The sequence below is a fragment of the Citrus sinensis genome, chromosome 2, assembly GCF_022201045.2.
Source record: "Citrus sinensis cultivar Valencia sweet orange chromosome 2, DVS_A1.0, whole genome shotgun sequence".
Lineage (NCBI taxonomy): Eukaryota > Viridiplantae > Streptophyta > Magnoliopsida > Sapindales > Rutaceae > Citrus > Citrus sinensis.
Window position 1 is genome coordinate 14,275,748 of NC_068557.1, and position 2,603 is coordinate 14,278,350.

General features: G+C 35.8%; 1 non-coding gene across 1 annotated transcript; it reads left to right on the forward strand.

The window, feature by feature from the left end:
* Window positions 1-1,269: 1,269 nt before the first annotated feature.
* LOC127900484 (small nucleolar RNA R71) lies at window positions 1,270-1,373 on the forward strand. The gene has a single exon (XR_008052667.1). It is a non-coding gene; the product is annotated as a small nucleolar RNA R71 (small nucleolar RNA).
* Window positions 1,374-2,603: the final 1,230 nt, after the last annotated feature.

The window sequence follows — 2,603 nt, forward strand, 5'->3', positions numbered from 1 at the left end:
ACACTAGCTCCTAAATCCAACAAAGCATTCTCAATTGTGTGGTTCCCTATACTACATGAGATAGTAGGGGAGTCTGGGTCTTTGCATTTTAAAGGAATTTTATGTTGGAGCATAGAACTAAGATTTTCTGTTAAAAATGCCTTCTTTTAAACATGCATATTTCTCTTTTTAGTACAAAGGTCTTTAAGAAACTTGGCATAAGATGGAACTTGTTTAATAGCATCAAGTAAAGGGATGTTAACGCTTACCCGTTTGAAGATTTCAAGAATCTCACTTGTGGATTTTCCCTTCTTTCCTTTAGCTAACCTTTAAGGAAATGGAGCTTTCGGAACATATTCTCGTGGGTTGGTTTCTTCTTTCTCTTTTGGTGATGAGTCCTTAACACTCACAGGTACAATTTGATTTTCTTTTGTCACCGGCATCTCCATTTTGTTGTCGACTTCTTTTCCTTTTTGCAAGGTCATGACTGCTTTGACCTCTCCATGCTGCTGTGGTGAACTGGTACTTGCTTCATGTACTCCTTTAGGATTAGGCACTGGTTGACTTAGAAGTTTACCTTTCTCAACGGTCATTACCAAGGTCTGAACTGAAGAAGCAAGTTGTCCCACCATCTTCTCCAGGCTTGAAACTGATTGGGCTTGCGAGTTGAAGCCTGCTCTCAACTCATTTCGTAGTCCATCAATGGTGCGGTTCTGTTGCTCAATCGTAGAGTGAGTAAGATTCTTGAGATTATGGAATGAATCCTTTCATGGTCTGGGTTGAGAGTAGTTCTAGTTCTGATTGTATGGTCTAAATGGTGGCTGAGAGCCTTGAGGAATTTGAGGAATTGGTTGCATTAGTGGAGCTGGAGCTGTTGGTCCATTCTGTTGGAATCCTTGAGACCATGAAAAATTAGGGTGGTCTCTCCATCCAGGGTTATATGTGTTGGAGTATGGGTTATAATTTGATGGCTTTCTCATTACACCTATGGCATTGGCTTGATCTGAGTATGAGTCATAGTCATGTGGTTATGTTGATTTAGCAGTCGATAACGATGCTATTTGTCGAGCAAAACCTTCCCCAATGTGAACCTCATTTACTCCCTTAATTCTTCTAGTATTCCGGAGTGATCGACTTCGTTGTTGGGAATTATCCGCTTGTCGCTGGAAGAATTCCCAAATCTCTGATGCACTTTTTGACATTAGCTCTCCTCCATTTGTTGCCATTAGCCATTCTTGCACATTCGGCAATAATCCCTCCAAAAAGTATTGGCATTGATGCAATTTCTCATACCCATGATGTGGACACTTCAAGAGTAGCCCATTGAATCGCTCCCATGTTTCGAAAAATTGCTCGTCCTCTCTCTGGGTAAACTCTGAGATTTCCCTGCGATTAGCATTGGTTTTATGCACTGGGAAATATTTATTCAAAAATTTAGTTACCATTTGTTCCTATGATGAAATGCTATTGGCAGGCAATGTATTAAGCCATGAACGAGCTCTATCCTTTAAAGAAAATGGGAATAATCTAAGTTTAACATCCTCATCTGAAAAATTCTCATATTTAAATGTTTGACACATAGCATGAAAATCATTCAAATGATTATATGGGTCCTCATTTTCTAGGCCATAAAATGTGGGGAGACAATTCAGCACACTAGGTTTTAGTTCAAAACTCCTAGCAGCTACATTTGGGTATCTTATGCATGATGTGCTCAAATTTGCTAAAGGACGGAAATAATCCTTAAATGGCCTCTCCTGTGGTGATTGTAAATCCATTTTATTTTTAACATGTTTGTGTGTGCGAAGTGTTTTTTCTAATTCAAGGTCTAGAGGTTCAAAATTAGGAAATAATGACTTACGACCATGCATGCAAGGAACACAAAAATAAATGGGAACAAAACAAATAAAAATAAAGAAAAAGAAAAAATTACGATACTAACCTTATTACGCTGTTACAACCTTTCTATAAAAACACATTAAAATAAATTCGTGAAATTAACTAAAAATGAAATTAATAAAAAAAATTACAAAGACAAATAAATTGAAAATTAAATTACAGAATTTTAAAGAAGAGAGAGAATAAATAAATAAAATTCTTAGCTCAAAATGTAAATTCACTCTTTTTTTTTTCTTTCTTTTTTTTTAATAAAAAAATATTACAAGAAAACAATTAAAAGAAATTATTCACAAAAATTAATTTTACGAATTAAAATTACTTACCTTCCCGGCAACGGCGCCAAAAACTTATTGTGCAAATTTTAATGTACTCGCAAGTGCATGAATCTATTGTAGTATAGACTAATGGTAACGAGTGTCGATCCCACGAGGAGGTGGATTTTAATTTTGTGTAGAATTAATTTTGTAAATGGGTGATTGGATTTGTGGTGGAAATGATTTGGAATATGCTAAAACTTAAATTAAAATGGCGAGAAAAAATTCTAAAATTGGAATTGAAATGGCGAGAATAAATTGAAGAGAAATCTATTGAAATGACGTACTTGGGTATCTGGATTCGTATCAACATGCACCATGGTCTAAATATTCCTTATTAATACCAATTAAATCATAAGGGGGGAATCCACACCTTACGAACCACACTCTAATCAATATGGTGTTAAGGGC